Below are 22,393 nucleotides of genomic sequence, written 5' to 3'. Positions count from 1 at the left end.
CCCTCTCCCCATGTCTCTCCCCGTGCCTCTACTTGTGCCTCTCCCCGTGCCTCTCACCATGCCTCTTCCCGTGTCTCTCCCCGTGCCTCTCCCCGTGCCTCTTCCCGTGTCTCTCACCGTGCCTCTCCCCGTGTCTCTCCTTATCCATCTCCCTGTGCCTCTCCCCGTGCCTCTCCCTGTGCCATTTCCGTGTCTCTCCCCGTGCCTCTCCCCGTGTCTCTCCCTATCCCTCTCCCCGTGTCTCTCCTCGTGTCTCACCCCGTGTCTCTCTCCGTGCCTCTCCTTGTGCCTTCCCCGTGCCTCTCACCATGCCTCTTCCCGTGTCTCTCCCCGTGCCTCTCCCCGTGCCTCTTCCCGTGTCTCTCCCCGTGCCTCTCCCCGTGTCTCTCCTTATCCCTCTCCCCGTGCCTCTTCCCGTGTCTCTCCCCGTGCCTCTCCCCGTGTCTCTCCTTATCCCTCTCCCCGTGCTTCTCTCCGTGCCTCTTCCCGTGTCTCTCCCCGTGCCTCTCCCCGTGTCTCTCCTTATCCCTCTCCCTGTGCCTCTCCCCGTGCCTCTCCCCGTGCCACTTCCCGTGTCTCTCCCCGTGCCTCTCCCCGTGTCTCTCCCTATCCCTCTCCCCGTGTCTCTCCTCGTGTCTCACCCCGTGTCTCACCCCGTGTCTCTCCCCGTGCCTCTCCCCGTGTCTATCCCCGTGCCTCTCCCTGCGCCTCTCCCTGTGCCTCTCCCTGTGCCTCTCCCCGTGCTTCTCCCTATCCCTCTCCCTTTGCCTCTCCCCGTGCCTCTCCCCGAGCCTATCCCCGTGTCTCTCCCCATGCCTCTCCCCGTGCCTCTCCGTCTCTCCCTGTGTCTCTCCCCATGCCTCTCCCCTTGTCTCTCCCCATGGCTCTCCCCGTGTCTCTCCCCGTGCCTTTCCCCGTTCTCTCCCCATGTCTCTCCCCGTGCCTCTCCCCGTGCCTCTCCCCGTGTCTCTCCCCGTGTCTCTCCCCGTGTCTCTCCTTGTGTCTCTCCCCGTGTCTCTCCCTATCCCTCTCCCCATGCCTCTCCCCGTTCCTCTCCCTTTGCCTCTCCCTATGCCTCTCCCTGTGCCTCTCCCCGTGTTTCTCCCTATCCCTCTCCCTTTGCCTCTCCCTGTGCCTCTCCCCGTGCCTCTTCCCGTATCTCTCCCCGTGCCTCTCCCCGTGCCTCTCCGTCTCTCCCTGTGTCTCTCCCCATGCCTCTCCCCTTGTCTCTCCCCATGTCTCTCCCCGTGCCTCTCCCCGTGCCTCTCCCCGTGTCTCTCTCTCCCCGTGCCTCTCCCCGTGTCTCTCCCCATGTCTCTCCCCGTGTCTCTCCCTGTACCTCTTCCCGTGTCTCTTCCAGTGTCTCTCCTCGTGCCTCATCGTGCCTCTCCCTATCCCTCTCCCCGTGCCTCTCCCCGTGTCTCTCCCCGTGTCTCTCCCCGTGCCTCTTCCCGTGCTTCTCCCTGTGTCTCTCCCCATGCCCCTCCCTGTGCCTCTCCCCGTGCCTCTCCCTATCCCTCTCCCGTTGCCTCTCCCCGTGCCCCTCCCCTTGCCTCTCCACTTTTAAAAAAAGGAGGGAGAGAGAAAATAGGGAATTATAGACCGGTTAGCCTGACATCGGTAGTCGGGAAAATGTTGGAATCAATTATTAAAGATGAAATAGCAGCACATTTGGAAAGCAGTGAAAGGATCGGTCCAAGTCAGCATGGATTTATGAAAGGGAAATCATGCTTGACAAATCTTCTAGAATTTTTTGAGGATGTAACTAGTAGAGTGGACAAGGGAGAATCAGTGGATGTGGTGTATTTGGACTTTCAAAGGGCTTTTGACAAGGTCGCACACAAGAGATTGGTGTGCAAAATTAAAGCACATGGTATTGGGGGTAATGTACTGACGTGGATAGAGAACTGGTTGGCAGACAGGAAGCAGAGAGTCGGGATAAATGGGTCCTTTTCAGAATGGCAGGCAGTGACTAGTGGGGTGCCGCATGGCTCAGTGCTGGGACCCCAGGTATTTACAATATACATTAATGATTAGACAAAGGAATTGAATGTAATATCTCCAAGCTTGCAGATGACACTAAGCTGGGTGGCAGTGTGAGCTGTCAGGAGGATGCTAAGAGGCTGCAGGGTGAATTGGACAGGTAGGTGAGTGGGTAAATACATGGCAGATGCAGTATAATGTGGATAAATGTGAGGTTATCGACTTTGGTGGCAAAAACATGAAGGCAAAATATTATTTGAATGACGGCAGATTAGGAAAAGGGGAGGTGCAACGAGACCTGGGTGTCATGGTACATCAGTCATTGAAGGTTGGCATGCAGGTGCAGCAGGCGGTTAAGAAAGCAAATGGTATGTTGACCTTCATAGCTAGGGGATTTGAGTATAGGAGCAGGGAGGTCTTACTGCACCTGTATAGGGCCTTGGTGAGGCCTCACCTGGAATAATGTGTTCAGTTTTGGTCTCCTAATCTGAGGAAGGACATTCTTGCTATTGAGGGAGTGCAGCGACGGTTCACAAGACTGATTCCTGGGATGGCAGGACTAACATATGAGGAGAGACTGGACCAACTGGGCACGTGAGTTTCGAAGAATGAGAGGGGATCTCATAGAAACATATAAGATTCTGACGGGATTGGACAGGTTAGATGCAGGAAGAATGTTCCCGATGTTGGCGAAGTCCAGAACCAGGGGTCACAGTCTAAGGATAAGGGGTAAGCCATTTAGGACCGAGATGAGGAGAAACTTCTTTACTCAGAGAATTGTGAACCTGTGGAATTCTCTACCGCAGAGAGTTGTTAATGCCAGTTCATTAGATATATTCAAGAGGGCGTTAGATATGGCCCTGATGGCTAAAGGGATCAAGTGGTATGGAGAGAAAGCAGGAAAGGGGTACTGAGGTGAATGATCAGCCATGATCATATTGAATGGTGGTGCAGTCTCAAAGGGCTGAATGGCCTACTCCTGCACCTATTTTCTATGTTTCTATGTTTTCCTGTGCCTCTCCCCCTGCCTCTCCCCGTGCCTCTCCCCGTGTCTCTCCCCATGGCCCTCCCCGTACCTCTCCCCGTGCCTCTCCCTGTGCCTCTCCCCGTGTCTCTCCCTGTGCCTCTCCCCGTGTCTCTCCCCGTGTCTCTCCCCGTGCCCCTCCCCATGTCTCTACCCGTGTCTCTCCCCGTGCCTCTCCCCGTGGCCCTCCACGTGCCTCTCCCCGTGCCTCTCCCCGTGTCTCTCCCCGTGCCACTCTCTGTGTGTCTCCCCATGCCTCTCCCCGTGCCTCTCCCCGTGCCTCTCCCCGTGCCCCTCCCCGTGTCTCTCCCCGTGTCTCTCCCCGTGCCTCTCCGTCTCTCCCCGTGCCTCTCCCCATGCCTCGCCCTGTGCCTCTCCCCGTGTCTCTCCCTGTGTCTCTCCCTGCGTCTCTCCCTGCGCCTCTCCCCATGCCTCTCCCCGCGTCTCTCCCCGTGTCTCTCCCCGTGTCTCTCCCCGTGTCTCTCCCCGTGCCACTCCCTGTGTCTCTCCCCATGTCTCTCCCCGTGTCTCTCCCCGTGTCTCTCCCTGTGTCTCTTTCTGTGCCTCTCCCTCTGTCTCTCCCCGTGCCACTCCCTGTGTCTCTCCCCGTGTCTCTCCCCGTGTCTCTCCCCGTGCCTCTCCCCGTGCCTCTCCCCGTGCCTCGCCCTGTGCCTCTCCCCGTGCCTCCCACCGTGCCTCTCCCTGTGCCTCTCCGTCTCTCCCCGTGTCTCTCCCCGTGTCTCTCCCCGTGCCTCTCCCCGTGCCTCTGCGTCTCTCCCCATCCCTCTCCCCGTGCCTCGCCCTGTGCCTCTCCCCGTGTCTCTCCCCGTGTCTCTCCCCGTGTCTCTCTCCGTGTCTCTACCCGTGCCCCTCCCCATGCCCCTCCCCGTGTCTCTCCCCATGTCTCTCCCCGTGCCTCTCCCCGTGCCTCTCCGTCTCTCCCTGTGCCTCTCCCTTTGCCTCTCCCTGTGGCCTGCTCGATGGATCTTTTTCAGCTAGGGAATCCCGAAATCCTATCCTCCTTCGCCAATGTGATATATCCTTACAACATCACTAATAAGCACACTATACACAAAATGACTCTTAACAGCGAAACTGTCATCATATGACTTTGCCACATAATCCTTTATTATTTACATCAGTAGTTACCACAGGAGTCCACTCGGTGGAGCTCTCTATTACAGCCCCCATGAAGCAATAGAAATAGTTGAACTTCAAAACTGCCGTGAGTTATGGAGGGGTAAAGTTAGGAGGCAGAAGACTCTTTGAGATAAAGATTGCTGTGATCGGTCCACCAGCCACCTGCGAACTGTTGGAAAGCAGAAAAAAGTAATGGCCGACAGAAAATAGTTTTGACGATGGTGCATTTAAATGACGATGGTGCATCCAGTTCCTGATTGCAACTTGACAGCTGAAGCTGGTGTTGTCATCATCAGGTGCTAAGGTAGGTTGCCCGGAGCAATGTAACTTTTGGGACGGTAAGGGGGCTTCATAGCGCCTCCGCAAAACCCCCGCACATTTGCGCGGGGACGATTGTTACGCCACCGAATATTAGTTTAAATTAAATAGCAATAGGAGGACACGAGGGTTCAGGTTCAAGCTAGTAAAAGGGAAACTTATGACTGATTTAGGAATTCTTCTTCGCATAAAGAGTGATCAACATCATTTCAACATTTTCTAGACTGAATCTTCAACCCAGAATGGGGAACTGGTGTCAAAGTTAATTGAGACGAATATGGCCAGGGTTGGGGGTAATGGAATTCAGAAAGATGAGGGAATAGGAATAAGTGGCTAGCTCTTTCATCCAGCTTGCAAAGAAAGAAAGAAACAGGGATGATGGGTTCAATGGGTTCCTCCTGTGTTGTAAAATTCTATAATTCACTGCTCATAATATTTCACATGCAGTGGGTCTCCATTGTCTTCATTAGTCTTCATTGAGACCAATGAGTTAAAGCTCCCATCAGAAATAGGTGGAAGCTTTGTTTCAATGTTTTAATTAGGGGATGATGATACCATGTACAAGTTCTGGCTATTTTCTGCCCTTTAGGTTGGATGTGGACTTTAATGCATACGTCCATGTACAACAGGTGTCCAAGATTGTTAGGAGCTGTCTGATGTCAAAGTAAAGACTTAAAGAGCCAGAGGAAGATAAAGTAATGATTTCGAAGGATGCTTTGTAAGTGGTTTTGTGCTTTTTCTCATTTTTATTTTTGACCCACTTAGTTGTTCAAAGGCTTGTGTCATGCCACTGTCACCTTAGGCTTAACTACGCATATCTTACCCACAATTTCTTGTTTCAGGAACCCAATGAGGATTCCAACCCTCCCACAGCACAGTTGTTGTTTTTGAAAAAACAACAATAACTTGTATTTATATAGCACCTTTAACATAGTGAAACGTCCCAAGGCGCTTCACAGGAGTATTATGTGAGGGGCGGCGGGGGGCAGCGAGGTTGTGGGGCTGGAGGAAATTACAGAGATAGGGAGGGGTGAAGCCATGGAGGGATTTGAAAATAAGGATGAGAATTTTGAAATCGAGGTATTGCTTAACCGGAAGCCAATGTAGGTCAGCGAGCACAGGGGTGATGGGTGAGCGGGACTTGGTGCGAGTTAGGACACAGGCAGCTGAGTTGTGGAGCTCCTCTAGTTTACGTACGGTAGAATGTGGGAGGCCAGCCAGGAGTGCATTGGAATAGTCAACTCTAGAGGTAAGGCATGAATGAGGGCTTCAGCAGTGGATGAGTTGAGGCAAGGGTAGAGACGGACGATGTTATGGAGGTGAAAATAGACAGTCTTAGTTATTCTGCAGATATGTGGTTGAAAGCTCATTTTAGGGTCAAATATGACACCAACGTTGTGAACAGTCTAGTTCAGCCTCAGACAGGAGTTGGGGAGAGGGATGGAGTCAGTGGCTAGCGAATTGAGTTTGTGGTGGGTACTGAAAACAATGGCTTCGGTCTTCCCAATATTCAACTGGAGAAACATAGAAACATAGAAAATAGGTGCAGGAGTAGGCCATTCGGCCCTTCTAGCCTGCACCGCCATTCAATGAGTTCATGGCTGAACATTCAACTTCAGTACCCCATTCCTGCTTTCTCGCCATACCCCTTGATCCCCCTAGTAGTAAGGACCTCATCTAACTCCTTTTTGAATATATTTAGTGAATTGGCCTCAACAACTTTCTGTGGTAGAGAATTCCACAGGTTCACCACTCTCTGGGTGAAGAAATTCCTCCTCATCTCGGTCCTAAATGGCTTCCCCCTTATCCTTAGACTGTGACCTCTGGTTCTGGACTTCCCCAACATTGGGAACATTCTTCCTGCATCTAACCTGTCTAACCCCGTCAGAATTTTAAATGTTTCTATGAGGTCCCCTCTCATTCTTCTGAACTCCAGTAAATACAAGCCCAGTTGTTCCAGTCTTTCTTGATAGGTCAGTCCCGCCATCCCAGGAATCAGTCTGGTGAACCTTCGCTGCACTCCCTCAATAGCAAGAATGTCCTTCCTCAGGTTAGGAGACCAAAACTGTACATAATACTCCAGGTGTGGCCTCACCAATGCCCTGTACAACTGCAGCAACACCTCCCTGCCCCTGTACTCAAATCCCCTTGCTATGAAGGCCAACATGCCATTTGCTTTCTTAACCGCCTGCTGCACCTGCATGCCAACCTTCAATGACTGATGTACCATGACACACAGGTCTCTTTGCACCTCCCCTTTTCCTAATTTGTCACCATTCAGATAATAGTCTGTCTCTCTGTTTTTACCACCAAAGTGGATAACCTCACATTTATCCACATTATACTTCATCTGCCATGCATTTGCCCACTCACCTAACCTATCCAAGTTGCTCTGCAGCCTCACAGCATCCTCCTCGCAGCTCACACTGCCACCCAACTTAGTGTCATCCGCAAATTTGGAGATACTACATTTAATCCCCTCATCTAAATCATTAATGTACAGTGTAAACAGCTGGGGCCCCAGCACAGAACCTTGCGGTACCCCACTAGTCAGTGCCTGCCATTCTGAAAAGTACCCATTTACTCCTACTCTTTCTGCTCATCCAGAACTGGATGTCGGACAAGCAGTCTGACAAATTAGAGACCGTGGAGGGGTCGAGTAGTGGTGAGGTAGAGCTGGGTGTCATCAGCATACATGAGGAAACTGAAGCTGTGTTTCTGGATGATGTCGCCAAGGGGCACATGTAGATGAGAAATAGGAGGGGGGCCAAGGATAGATCCTTGGGGGACACCAGAGGTAACGATGCGGGGGTGGGAAGAGAAGCTGTTGCAGGTGATTCTCTGGCTACGATTAGAAAGATAAGAATGGACCCAGACAAGTGAAATCCTATCCAGTCAGATGACTGTGGAGAAGCGTTGGAGAAGGATAGAGTGGTCAACCGTGTCAAAAGCTTCAGACAAGCCAAGAAGGATGGGGGGATAGGTTGCCTTTGTCACAGTCACAAAGGATGTGTTCTGATCAAAGTCATGAATTACATTCTCTCTGACTGTACTGCACTAGGCCTAATCCCAACTGCCACAACCACACCATCCTCCTCCAATATCTCTCTTTCATTTTTCAGCTTGTTATCCATGCTTTTGTTACCTCTAGGCCCGACTAATGCAATGCTCTCCTTGCTGGCCTCACACCTACCACCCTCCGTAAACTTGAGCTCACCCAAAACTCTTCTGCCCATACCCTAACTCGCACCACGTCCCGTTCATCTATCACCACTGTGCTTACTTATCTACATTGGCTCCCGGTCTGGCAAGCCCTCAATTTTAAAATTTTCATCCTTGTTTTCAAATCCCTCCATGGCCTTGCCCCTACCTATCTCTGTAACCTTATCCGGGCCTACAATCCTCTGAGATCTCTGCACTCCTCCAATTCTGGCCTCTTGCACATCCCTAATTTTCTTCACTCCACCACTGGCAGTTGTGCCTTCAACTGCCTAGGCCCTAAGCTCAAGAATTATCTCCCTACACCTCTCTACCTCTCACACCTTCTTTAAGGTGCTCCTTAAAACCTACCTCTTTGACCAAGCTTTTGGTCACTTTGTCCTAATATCTCCTTATGTGGCTTGCTGTCAAATTTTGTTTGATATTTGCTCCTGTGAAGCGTATTGGGACATCTACTGCCTTAAAGGCGCTATATAAATGCAAGTTATTGTTGTTGTTGAGACTGCCTTCATTTGGCTCAATTCTTATCTATCAAATCAAAGCCACAGCATCTCTAGCAATGCCTTCTTGTCCTACCCCCATACCGTCACCTCAGGAGTCCTCCCAAGAATCCCTTTACGCCACCGTTGGTGACTGTAGCCTTTAGCTGTCTAGGCCCCACGCTCTGGAACTCTCCCCCTAATCCTCGCCACCTTTATGTCTCTCCTTGCCCTTACACCTCTCTGAAGTACCTTGGGATGCTTTTCTACATTAAATGCCCCGTATGTTGTTACCATTTTCATTGTTGTCCAGCTTCTTCTATAAGTTGTAGCTAACATAGCCGAAGATACTATAATTCACTGTATCGATTTAGAATCCAGCCCCTCTAGCCATTTTCATATTTTTTAACTTTCATAAATTTCCGTTGCATTTTATTGCTGTGCAAGATTAGGTGTTAATCATATACCCACTTTATCAGACTTTATCTTCAGAATAAGGATCATCAGTTCCCAGAATCTGGATTGTTAGATAGGGTTATTACAATGCATAACAACATTTGCTTAGATATATAATCTGCTACAAGATATGTTACAAGATATTGACACAGCTATGTGATCAAATGAAAATTCAGGGCTTTTAGTGCTCTGCATAATACCATATTTGGTTTATTGATAATCTGCAATTATTTTTTTTTAGTTACAGGGCTAAACTACTTTGTCAACAAATTAATAGTATGATATTAATAATTTTATGCTTATTTGTGAAGGACTCAGCTCTAACACAATAGTGTTCAAGAGTGGATTATTTTTAAAGTAATAAATACTTTCTCATCTAAAATTATGAACAGTTTGATGAGAAATAAAATATAATAATGATAGATTATAACACAGAAGCAGAAAAAAAGGAGTTTCTTTCCATGCTTCACTGTTGCTGTCTGAAATTTCATGGTCGCAACAAATGATCAAATATTGTCTGGCAAGTGAGCCCCACACATAAGCATTCACCTGGAAAATGGAACTATGGGTTCAATTTTCCCCGGTCATTTGTGCCGTTTTTTGGCATGTGCTGTTTTTTTCTGGCGTATTTATTTTTTTCCAGTTTTCCCCCTGCGATCTGCACCGGCGTAACTGACTTAGTTACAATTTTTCTAGGCCAGTTTTTTTTGACGTCATAGGGGGCGGTCTCTCATGTCTACGCCAGTTTTTTCAATTGTTCACAGTTTACCAACATTTTTTTCTCTTAGATTGGCGTATCTGGCCACACCTGAAACACCCTCTGGTGGGTTAAGAAAACCCGCGCACATTCACAAATCTGCGCTGAAGATGCCATTGTTTATAAATCGAAGATTTTGGAGGGAGTCAAGAACACTTTCAAAATCAATAATAAAGTTCAACTTTTTTTTACATGTCAACGTAGAAGTGTAAATTTGTTGGATTTTAGAAGTTTTCTCATTTTTTTACTCACTCACACGCCACCAGCGAATGTCTTAAAGCAGGGCTGGAGGGTCGCAGATTTGGCCGGCAGAATCGCTCTCACGCCTGGATACAGCGGCTCAGGATTCGGCTACAAGCCATGGGGGGGGGGGGGGGGGCGGAGGGGGAGGAGAGAGAGAGAGACTGAGCTGCCAGTTAGAAGGCTTGGAGGCTGGGGAGGGGGAGGGAGAGAGAGAAGTTACTCCAATTGTTAAAGGCTGGAGGGGCGGGGGGGCGAGGAGTGGGCAGAGAGGAGAGGTGAGGAGAGAGAGAGAAAGAGGTGCCAATCCGAAGGCTTGAAGCCCGGGTAGGGAGAGAGAGAAGTCACAAGACTCAAGGGGGGGGGGGGCGGCGGAGAGAGGAGAAGTCACAAGACCTTTGGGTGTGGACCATCCATACAGACCTTATGGAGAGAGAGAGAACTGCGAACCTGCGCTGCCTGCTTTCCTGCCGTTTTGAGCTTCTTTCAAAGGTTAAATTTAAGTATGGGGGCAATACTGACAATGCCATACCTTGTGCCATCATGGTGCTATGTAGGAGACAATTAATTCGACTTCATCACATCAGGAACATCAGAGCCCATAAGCTGCTGGGCAGGAGGCCTTGCCCACCTCGGGCATATCGAGACAGGCGTTCGTTTGTACCTCCACCTGATTGATGCAGGCTGCATTTCCGCAAAGAAGTTGTAAGTGAGATCTGTGAGTTGGTCAAAGCAGACCTGCAATCTAGAAGCATCAGGAGGACTGCTTTGTCAGTTGAAGTGAAGATTACAGCTGCACTTTCATTCTATGCCTCCGTATTATTTCAAGCTACAACTGGGGATGTGTGTGCCATCTCTCAACATGCAATACATGTCTCCATTTGCCAGATCACGGCTGTACTGTATGTGCGGAGGAATGACTTCATCAAGTTCCCAATGACCGCTCAAGCAAGCCATGACAGGGCTGTGGGCTTCTCCAGGATTGCTGGTTTCCTAAAGGTACAGGGCTGCATTGACTGTACCCACATCGCTTTGTGAGCACCTTTGAAGGATTCCGAGGGGTACAGGAACAGTAAAGGCTTCCACTCCATTAATGTGCAGCTTATGTGTGATGACATGCGTCATATCATGTCAGTCAATGCAAGATACCCTGGCAGCACGCATGATGCATTCATCTTGCGCAACAGCATTATATCTGCCATGTTTCAGCAGCAACCAGAAGGGCTGAGCTGGCTACTGGGAGGCAAAGGGTACGGCCTCGCCACTTGGCTCATGATGCCCCTACGCGTAACCCAGACAGAAGCTGACCGTCAATACAACATGTCACACATTGCGATGTGCAGCATCATTGAGAGGACCATTGGCATATTGAAACAGCGTTTCCGATGCCTGGACCATTCCGGAGGCTACTTGCTGTCCTCCCCTGAATCATGTTCCATTAACACAACACAACATTACGGAACAGGTCCAAACAGTAAACATGACAGTTCACTGTTGTGTGCTGCATGCTGCATAACTTAGCCATCATGAGGCAGCAGCACCTGATAGTGGAAGACCCACCTGTGGTGAGAGTGGCTGATGATAATGATGTGGTAGATGCAGGCGATGAGCAGGAGGAGGAGGAGGATGACGAGAATGAGGAAGCCATGCAAGTGCCTGAGTCCGGAGCACAATGGCAGAGGAGGGCGGGCCATTGTGCTCCTTTAACGATTGCTCGAGCCTTGCGCCAGCAGGTCATCTGTGAACACTTTATCGATGTCTGAGGGCTCAGCGATAACTATTCCACTTGAACATATTTACTGTTTGGACCTGTTCCATAATGTTGTGTTGTGTTAATGGAACATGATTCAATTTTAATGCAAAATATATTTTATTCAACAATTTACAATGTACTTTAATAAAATTATTTTTGTATCAAACTTTACTTTAATATCACTCTTTAAGATCATTTAATAACTTTAAGATCACTTATAAACTTGTAAATTTACATAACTTACAAAAAACTTAATTTGAGAACAGTTTCAACAGTAACAATAGCAAAGAAAGGCTGCACCCATCTCTCATCCCCCTTATTCTAAGACCGCCCGCTGCGCTTTGTCTTGGACACTCCACCATCCTGCACACAGGCGGTGGAGCATTGTTTCTGGGCTTGGTACCAAGCTTATTCTTTCTAACATCTCAGGTACTGCGCACCTCTTGAGGGTGGGGTGTCAGCGTCAGGCGGCATTGGGCTCTTCAGAGGCTCGTGTGAGGATTGGAGTGGGAGTGACAGTTGATTCTGTCAATGGGCGCGGGGTCTGGGCGTGTTCTCTTATTGCAGCAGCTAACTCCAACATGTCGTCCCTCATGCACCCTGACAGTGTCTCAATGACCTGCAACATTCTCTCCCTCATGGTCAGTGACGTGGTTTGCACTACCTCTGACATTCTCTACTTCATGGTCACTATTCCCTCACTGATGGTCCCAGATATCGTTCCCATTTCTCATGTCATTGCTGTTACTTTTCCCAACAGCCCCGCTACCTCATCACTCACCCCACTGAAAGTGTCCAGGAGTGATCGGGTAAGGTCAATGCTCTCCGCACTCAATGACATCATATGAACCACATCTGTTAGATCCTGCACCTCAGGAGAGCGTGGTCGAGCTTTCCTTTCCCTGTTCCCCATGGGTACAACTCACACCCCACCACCGGGACCCACAGCCTGGGTGTGGCTCACACCCCACCACTAGGACCCACAGCCTGGGTGTGCCTCGCTGCACCACACCACTGGGACCCACAACCTTGGAAGATGTGAAACCATGGAATGTCCCACCAACATTCAAACCACAGGCCATGGATGGGGCTGTCACCTCCAATAGCGGCATGTCCTTCAACGTCAGGACAACAGTGGGAGCTTCATCCAGTTTCATCCCCTCCCCCTCACCCCCATGGATGGATTGGAAGATGTTCTCCTCTTCAGGCTCATCCGCATCTGAATCTTCTTCTGCATCATCAGGGTTGACCTCAAGTTCTGCAAAATTTTACAGAACATAATATAACTGTCAAATGGTTAGCAACAGAGAAGGGGGGGCAGGATGATGGTATGCGTAGGCTCACACATCGCAGGCCAGGCAGCAGGTTGATTTGAAGGGCCACGATGAATTTGCAGGACTTACCCTCTCCCTCCAGCTTGTGCAGTACTGATTGCTTTTTTCCAGGCAGGACCCATCTGTTGTGTATGCAATAACTCGATAGACTGAATACTGTAAACTCCGAACAGGTACAAACCTGGCTCTACTATATCAGGGCCCAAAGTGATTACATTACAAGATGACTGGCCTTTTATATCTGGGCCGCACACAAGTGCGCACAGCCCAATGACCTCTATCAGTGGCGCCAACTGGTGGTTAGTGAAGCCAAACATACATACATGACAATATCCCCCTTTAAGATATTAGTAACGGTCTTTTTACAAATTGAGATGGTCCGAGGCTTTCCGCTCCCAAGTTGAATGTCCCAGTTCAACTCCAGCCTTGGGCGAGCGTTTTGAGTCTGTTATGATTGGGGGATGGGTAGCAGATCTGATGGGAGTGGCAATGACCACATCAGGGATTGAAAGTCCAGATTCATTGACCATGTCAGTGATTGAAAGTCCAGATTCATTGATGACAGCGGAGTCCTCTGATGACTGAGGGTAGGTTGGTTGGTCACTGATTATGTCTTCCTCAGACTGTTCCAGTTCATCCGTGTGCCGCAGCTTTATCTGATTGACATGTTTCCTGTATGTCTGCCCATTCTTGAGCTTAATGATAAACAGTCTGATACCCTCCTTGGTCATAACAGTACCGGCGATCCATTTGGGACCTTGACCATAATTCAGTACATACACAGGATCAGTGATAGAAATGTCGCGTGACACAGTAGTGCGATCATGATACCCTTGCTGACTTTGACATCTGTTTTCGACACAATTATTCAAGTCAGGGGTGGACAAGAAAGAACCTGGTCTTGAGACCTCTCTTCATCAATAGTTCAGCAGGGGAGACCCCGGTAAGCGTATGAGGTCTTGTCCTGTAACTAAGAAATATGCGTGACAAGCGAGTTTGCAGTGAACCTTGAGTTACACGTTTCATCCTCTGCTTGATAGTTTGGACAGCACGCTCTGCTTTTCCATTAGATGCGGGTTTGAATGGTGCTGACCTCACATGTTTGATACCATTGAGTTTCATGAACTCATGAAACTCCATACTGGTGAAGCAAAGTCCATTGTTGCTTGCAAAGATGTCAGGCAGACCATGCACAGCAAACATGTCTCGAAGGCTCTCAATGGTAGCTGTGGATGTGCTGGATGACATGATTGTACACTCTATCTGTTATGCCTTTAATACGCTTATGAATGACTCCACGAGGTCTAGTATTGTACTTGAGCTGTTGTGACCTTAGTCCCATTTATTGTAACTCCAGAGTGAGGCACAAGCATGCTGGGCAGACTTTTATACTGGGCCCTGCACACCTATGCAGGTGACCCTCAGGTCTCCCACTGCAGTGCCCTCTGGTGGCACACCTTATGTGACTATACAATTAGTATACATGGTCTACATACATGACATCACTTCCCCCCAAGTCTTTCATGCAAATTGACTGGTACATTAACGGCGACCTGAACTTTGCTCTTCCTGGTTGACCATTGGAGGGCCGCTTCTAGCTTGGATGGGTTGGTAGTGAGATTTGTTGCCAGTGGAGGTCCCAGTGGTTTCTGGTTGTGAGTCCATGACTCCATTCTCCCCCCACACAGAGATCATGTTAATGGCCCGTTACATGCAAGTTGCATTCAAGTTCATCACATGGGTTTTACATTTACATCTTGGTACATTTGTTGGCGGATTACAGTTGTGTTTCTTTTTGTGAGGTACATTTACATGATCAGTACAGATATATCAGTACAGGTACACAAGGACAGTCCAGTTCCAGCACGGCCGGATGAGATCCGGGTCGTCTGGTGGCGGTGCAGCGCCCCATGCTAGTGGGTCTGTGAGCGAGGTGAGCTCATTTTGCTCGAGTTGCCGGAGCTCAGGGCTCTTGCCATTACTCCTAGTGTCAGGCAGGCCCAAAGACAGCTGATGTGTCTGTGACCTCCCTGTCCTTTTCGTTTGCACAGTGTCGTTGCTGCTCCCTGGGAAGCGGTCTGAGTGAGTGAGCGCTTTGTCTAAGCGATGGTGGGGCTGCCTCGTCTTGTCTAGCAGTTCGCAGGGGACTGCTGACTCGCTTTCCTTGAGGGCACCATTGTGAGCACTCTCTAGTTTGGGATCCTGACTGGTCCAGGTCCCGTTCGGAGGAGCCGTTGCGGGTGACCCTTCGCTCTTGGGCATTGCCGTGGTGGCGAGTGGGTTTGTGGGCTGCGCCTTTTCCACCCGGGTAGGGGGGCAACGGTAGCCGACTGCGAGCATAGGCACAGTTTACTGTTTCTGGCCCGTGGCGGTTCAAGCCATTGGGTGCCTGCAATGTTAAACCGATCTGAGGCAGGGTATCGCTACCAGTGCCTCTGCTCTCTGGGGATCGTTTACTCTGCGGCTTGTCTACTTCTCTCAGCTGTGGGGACACTTTATGATACATTGTTCTGGTCCTAGGGATGCAGGCTACAGCATTGGATAGCCCGCTAGACCTGTATATGACCATTAGGTGTTCGCCCGCTACATTGGCTGATTGAAATTTGCACCCGACATCGCTCAACAACATTTTGCTCGTTACAGCTGGACTTTTAAATTGGTTACCAATTTCAAGCAGTTCATTCAAAAATATTGGGTTGCTGGCCTTCTTTAAAATGGCCTTACTACTTTTACCCCAATCTTCTTCCTTGCATGGAACCATGTGTCATTGCTCCATTAGCGCTGCACCTCATGGTTTGGACGCCATCTTTCCCTGACCATAATGTCGACTGCCGCGATCTTCTTTCCCAGGGATTCTGCCACTGAAGCTGGGAAGGCGCCCTCGGATCCAATCTTCCTCCCCAGGAGACCTGCTACTGAAACCGGGAAGGTGCGTTCGGGTCATCTCGGCCGGATCATCGGGTCATCGCCACGCAGTCGTGATGAGCGGTCTGTGCTCAGGGGCTGCACGGATCTGCTCTCCGGTGCCTGGTCAAACCGATGGTGGGGGCTTGCTCTGCCCCTGAGCACGGGGGACGTCGCTCGCTGGAGGGATGAAGTCTTCCCAGTTCCAATGAATCTTCCCCATCCATCTTCTTCCAAGTAGTGTTGGTCCATCACCTGAAACAATCCACAATGGTAAATTGTGCACCGCACCATCATGAGATACACTTACATCCGCACTACCAACAACTGTTATCAGTTCCTTGGTGTAGGTTTGCAGCTTTGCCTGAACCGGAACCAGCTTGGGTCGTTCAGCTTCATCGTTCCATAACCCCTCAAAGGCTTCCTGGCTCATTACTGACTTGCCCCCGTGTCCACTTCCATGAAGACTGGAACGCCATTTATCTCGACTTCCATTATCACTGGAGGGCAATCTGTGGTGCAGGTATATACTCCATACAGTTCGTCCTGGGACTGAGCTGCCTCTCTAGCCATCTCCCCGTAATCCGTGCTGGATTCACAGCCATCTGCTGACTCCTCTTCCATGTGGTGAGTCACAGCTCTTTTGCATATTCACTGGAGATGGCCCTTTGTGCTGCAGCCTTTGCACACATAGTCTCTGAACTGGCACTGATGAGCCTTGTGATTACCTCCAGAATGCAGGCATGGTGCTACTCGACTTATGTTTGCACCCCTTGGCGGATTCTGAGTTAAAGGACTCGGGGGCCTGTTCGCTCTGCCCTGGGCAGATTCACGTTCAACAGTTCTGCCTGTGAAAGGCGCCATTCTATTTACAGTACTTGCTGGGTTTGAATCCTGAGAATGAGTCATCATCTGCTTGGAGCTGCAGCTTGAGGTCATGACTGCCTGGCTGATGCTGATGGCCTTCTGCAGAGTGACGGTGGTTTCGGCAGACAGTAGCCTGGGAAGAAGGGCCTCATGACCGATGCCAATTACGAAAACATCCCGCAACCCACATCAACGAGGTATGCGCCGAATTCACACGGTCCTGCCAGCCTGGCCCTTCACAACTGATAATATAGGGTCCTGGCTAATCCAGGTCTTAATTTGTTGGGCCGTTACAGGAGCTCCTTCACTTTCAAAAACATCCATGACTAACAGTAGGTCTGCCGGTTGTGGCGTTTTCACCTGTGTGGGCAATGGCAGACGGCTCAAAGCATCGGTACAATTCAGTGGCAGGTCTATGGCGAATGACATAATCATAGGCAGATAATATCAGCGCCCACCTCTGGATGCGGGACGATGCATTGGGGGGGGGTATTGATATCTTTGTTTTTCGAAAACAATGAAATGAGTGGCTTGTGATCTGTTTTCAGTTCAAACCGAAGACCAAACAGGTACTGATGTATTTTTTTAAGCTCATACACATAGGCTAGTGCCTCTTTCTCTCCCATGCTGTAGGCTCTTTCCGCCTTTGACAAACTTTTTGAAGCATACGCAACAGTTTGTAATTTGCCCAACTCATTAGCTTGTTGGAGCACGCAACCAACTCCATATGACGAAGCATCAGAGGCCAATACTAGACGCTTACATGGATCATAATGTACCGGCAGCTTATTAGAGCAAAAGATTAGTAGCTTTCTCAAAAGCTCTATCTTGAGACGCACCCCAAACCCAGTTGTCGCCTTTTCTTAATAGCATGTGCAGTGGCTCTAATAAGGTGCTCAATCTAGGTAAGAAATTACCAAAATTGTTGAGTAGACCGAGGAACAAATGCAGCTCCGTCACATTCTAAGGCTTGGGTGCATTTTTGATGGCCTTGGTTTTCGAGTCCATAGGCCTGATACCGTCAGTAGCAATATTCCTCCCCAGGAATTCGACTTCCGGTGCCATGAAGACGCATTTCGAGCATTTCCGTCTGTGTCCCACTTTGTCCAGATGATGTAGAACCTCTTCCAAGTTATTAAGATGTTCGGCGGAGTCACGACTTGTGACTAGTATGTCATCTTGGAACACAACAGTTCTGGGGATGGACTTCAATAGACTCTCCATGTTCCTCTGAAATATAGCTGCAGCCGAGCGAATTCCAAAAGTGCACCTGTTGTAGATAAACAATCCTTTATGAGTGTTGATGCAGGTAAGTCTCTTCGACGTGTTGACCAGCTCCTGTGTCATGTAGGCTGATGCCAGATCCAGTTTTATGAACGACTTCGCCCCGGCTAGCGTTGCAAACAGGTGATCAACCTTCGGTAACTGGTATTGATCTTGTTTCGAAACTCGGTTGATCGTAATCTTGTAGTCTCCACAAATCCTGACAGTGCCATCACTTTTCAACATGGGAACAATGGGGCTGGCCCATTCATTAATTTTGACCATTCACACTGGAGTCTGTCCAGTTTGATTTCAACCTTCTCCCTCATCATGTACGGAACTGCCTGCACTTTATGATGGATGGGTCTTGCATTCAAGTCCACGTGGATCTGCACCTTGGCTCCCGTGAAATTGCCGATGCCTGGTTCAAACAGCAAGGGAAACTTGCTCATCATTTGAGCACATGGAGTATCGTCCTCCGACGAAAATGCTTTGATCTCGTTCCAGTTCCTTTTGATTTTTTTTAACCAGTTCCTGCCGAACAGCGTTGGACCATTGCCTGGAATAATCCATAATGGTGCGGTTCACGATTTACCATCATATGACACCTTGATTACTGCACTGTTAATCACCATATGAGTTCTTTAGTGTATGTACGCAACTTGGCATTGACTGGACTCAGCTTAGGCCTCACAGCCTTAGTATCCCACAGCCTGTTGAATGTCCATTGGCTCATTATTGATTGACTCACACCCGTGTCCAATTCCATCGATACCAGCACACCATTAAGTTTTACATTAATCAGTATCGGTTGGCTCTTTGTTAGGAATGACTACAGTCCATACACTTCTTCCTTTGGTATCTCGGATTGCATATCCAAATCCGCGCTACACTGGTCATCATCCTCCACATGGTGTGTCGCAGCACGCTTGCTCAGTTGCGGACACATGCGCTGGAGATGCCCCACCCTCGAACAGCCTTTACAAATATACTGTTTAAACTGACACTGATGGTGCCGATGATTTCCCACACAACGCCAACGCGGTGATATCAGATTCATTCCCGTTGGCGGACTTTGAGCAGCCACAGGTTTCGTGTACGCAGTCGTTAGGCCCTGCCATATGCAGCTCTGCCAACAACGATACAATCTTGTTTACAGTACTTGCCGAGTTCCGATTTTTCAATGATATCTGCTTTAAGCTTTTGTCCTTCATCATGCATGATTGGACAATCGTCATGGTCTTGCTCAAATCCAGTGTCTCTGCCACCAGTAGCTTACGCAGGATCACCTCGTGGTTGATGCCGATTACAAAGAAGTCCTGCAGCATGTCTGCCAATGCAGTTTCAAACTTACACGGTCCAGCCAGATGTCTTAGGTCGGCAACGAACTCCGATACATCTTGGCCCTCAGAACAAATGTGCGTCTAGAATCGATATCTTGAGATGATGATGCCTTCAGCTGGTTTGAGATGGGCACATACCAGAGCACACAATGTTTTATAGTCCTTATCCATTGGACTTAAGGGTGAGAGGAGATTCTTTATGAGTCGATAGATTTTCAGACCGCAAACCGTGAGGAGGACCGCCCGGTACTGAACTGCGTCTGCCTCTTTCTCCATTTTGTTGGTCACGAAGTACTGGTCCAAGCAGGCTACAAAGTCTGCCCAATCTTCTCCCTCCACGAATCGCTCCAGAATTCCAATTGTGCTCATTTTTGCATGCAAAGGTTTTTGATACCTCGTCACCAAATGTTGCGTATGCAATAACTCAATAGACTGAATACTGTGAACTCCGAACAGGTACAACCTGGCTCTACTTTATTAGGGCCCAAAGTGATTATATTACAAGATGGCACACGTGCGCACAGCCCAATGGCCTCCGACAGTGGCGCCAACTGGTGGCTAGTAAACCTAAGCATACATACATGGCACCATCAAAGCAGTGACTCTCTCTTCCAAGATTGTCAGTGGGTGCAGATTTGCCTTGCCTCCTCCTGTTCAAGTTCTTTCCCTTTTATTATGTGCCACCTTCCTCTGCAAAGATGAAAATGCAACTTTTTAGCGAGTGTTTCTTTCTGCTGGGTGGGACATATACAGCTGGTCACATTTACAATTGCATTGAATAAATAAAAATATTACTTACACTAACTACTTGATCAAGGTCCTGCCATTTCTTTTTACACTAGTCTCCAGATCTCGTGGTGGTTACCACTGCGCAGTAATCTTCTGCAAGTTGGTTCCAGTATTTCTTCAGTTCTTATGGTGGAACTTTTATGTTTTCAGAATGGCAGGCAGTGACTAGTGGGGTACCGCAAGGTTCTGTGCTGGGGCCCCAGCTGTTTACACTGTACATTAATGATTTAGATGAGGGGATTAAATGTAGTATCTCCAAATTTGCGGATGACACTAAGTTGGGTGGCAGTGTGAGCTGCGAGGAGGATGCTGTGAGGCTGCAGAGCAACTTGGATAGGTTAGGTGAGTGGGCAAATGCATGGCAGATGAAGTATAATGTGGATAAATGTGAGGTTATCCACTTTGGTGGTAAAAACAGAGAGACAGACTATTATCTGAATGGTGACAGATTAGGAAAAGTGGAGGTGCAAAGAGACCTGTGTGTCATGGTACATCAGTCATTGAAGGTTGGCATGCAGGTGCAGCAGGCGGTTAAGAAAGCAAATGGCATGTTGGCCTTCATAGCAAGGGGATTTGAGTACAGGGGCAGGGAGGTGTTGCTACAGTTGTACAGGGCATTGGTGAGGCCACACCTGGAGTATTGTGTACAGTTTTGGTCTCCTAACCTGAGGACGGACATTCTTGCTATTGAGGGAGTGCAGCGAAGGTTCACCAGACTGATTCCCGGGATGGCGGGACTGACCTATCAAGAAAGACTGGATCAACTGGGCTTGTATTCACTGGAGTTCAGAAGAATGAGAGGGGACCTCATAGAAACATTTAAAATTCTGACGGGGTTAGACAGGTTAGATGCAGGAAGAATGTTCCCAATGTTGGGGAAGTCCAGAACCAGAGGTCACAATCTAAGGATAAGGGGTAAGCCATTTAGGACCGAGATGCGGAGGAACTTCTTCACCCAGAGAGTGGTGAACCTGTGGAATTCTCTACCACAGAAAGTTGTTGAGGCCAATTCACTAAATATATTCAAAAAGGAGTTAGATGAGGTCCTTACTACTAGGGGGATCAAGGGGTATGGCGAGAAAGCAGGAATGGGGTACTGAAGTTGAATGTTCAGCCATGAACTCATTGAATGGCGGTGCAGGCTAGAAGGGCCGAATGGCCTACTCCTGCACCTATTTTCTATGTTTCTTTGTTTCTATGTTTCTTTGTGACCTCTGCTGGTGTCCAGCTCCTGCCATCTGGTCTCAATCACAGTAACTAGTCCCTCCACTTTTTTCTGTAAGAAATTCTTGGTCCTTCCACAGCGTTGCATCTTGTATAGCTGCAACTGCGATTTTTCCAATGGTCTCACACAGCACTCCTTCTGTCACACACAACTGGCTCTTTAAAAATGGGCAATTGCCAAATCCGAGCTATACTGAGCATGCACGTCCATTGGAACGATGTCAAAAACGTATCTTTTTTTTCCGCACATGCACAGAAGATGCGGTTTCGTTTTTTGGCACAGACAGCAGGCTCCACCCCCCGAGGTGATTGGACATGCTGCGCGGCGCCAAATTCAAATTATACATCGGTGAAACTTTGGCAAAAAATTTCTGCCACATTTCTGCCTAGAAAAATGGGCGTAACTCTGGCAATGCGCCAGAAAACAGGCTTTGGGAAAATTGAACCCTATGTGTTGTGTGGCATCAGAACCACAGCCGCAGCCTACAGTATTCTTTGCTATATGTAAAAAAAAATCTCTAAACTTCACCTTAGTTTGTTTGTCTATCTAGATTCTCTGTGTTATAAGATATTTATTATAAACTCTTTTAATCCCTCCACCATTGGTGGTCATGCCTTCAGCTGCCAAAGCCCTAAGCTCTGGAATTCCCTCCCAAAACATCTCCACCTCTCTTTTATTCTTTCAAAGCGCTCCTTAAAACCTATCTCTTTGATCAATTTGTTCATCGGCCCTAATATCTCCTGATATGGCTCGCTGTCAAATTTTGTTTTATAATGCTCCTGTGAAGTGCCTTGCGACGTTTTACTATGTTAAAGGTGCTATATAAATAAAAGTTGTTGTTGTAACATGTTCCTGCAAAAAAATGCAAAAATTACCATTGCAATTGCTTCCCCCTCCTGTTTAGATTGCAGATAGAGAGATAGATAGAGAGATAGATAGATAGATAGATAGATAGATAGATAGATAGATAGATAGATAGATAGATAGATAGATAGATAGATAGATAGAGAGACAGACAAACATTGGAGCTCCTGCCTCACAGTGAGAATATTCTGAGTCCAAGTATTGGAAAAACATCTTACCCCCATCCCCATACACGCCCTCATATTTCTGTTTCACTACTGTGACATTCGGGTGTCAGCTGTGGCTCAATGGTAACACTCTCACCTCAGAAGATTGTGTGTTCAAGTCATACTCCAGAGACTTGAACACATAATCTAGGCTGACACAATAGTGCAGCATTCCTTCAGTACTGCACTGATGGAGGGGCTGTCTTTCAGATGGGATGTTAAACCAATG

This window comes from Pristiophorus japonicus, chromosome 10 (genome assembly GCF_044704955.1).
Source record: "Pristiophorus japonicus isolate sPriJap1 chromosome 10, sPriJap1.hap1, whole genome shotgun sequence".
Taxonomy (NCBI): domain Eukaryota; kingdom Metazoa; phylum Chordata; class Chondrichthyes; family Pristiophoridae; genus Pristiophorus; species Pristiophorus japonicus.
Note: the sequence above shows the minus strand (reverse complement) of the source record.